Genomic DNA, 383 nt, shown 5'->3' on the forward strand with positions numbered 1-383 from the left:
CTCTTGGGGGAACTGGGCAACTGGAAGGCAGAAAGAGGATCCGAAAGGGATGAACGCGAGGCGGTTCAGATCCTGCCAGGCGCCCTCCCGCTTCACCTCTGCCCAGTAAGCCCTGCCATGGCCCTGTGCTCAGCCTGAGGGCTGTGTGGGCGTCCTGGCTCTCACCCTCCATCTCTCCAGCGGGCTCTTTGCGTGGGGGATGGGGCCGGAGAAGAAGCCTTGGAGTTTCAGTTGATGATCCAAGGAAAAAAAAATAGGAAGTCACGAGATCAAAAAAACCAGCGGAAGATGGGTGATGCGGAACATGAGAAAGCAATGCCGGGTCTTTGCTTACCCCTCCCCCCACCAGAGAGGTCCCGCACTCAAAAACAACAGAGCACACA

The sequence above is a fragment of the Meles meles genome, chromosome 18 (assembly GCF_922984935.1).
Source record: "Meles meles chromosome 18, mMelMel3.1 paternal haplotype, whole genome shotgun sequence".
Taxonomy (NCBI): Eukaryota; Metazoa; Chordata; class Mammalia; order Carnivora; family Mustelidae; genus Meles; species Meles meles.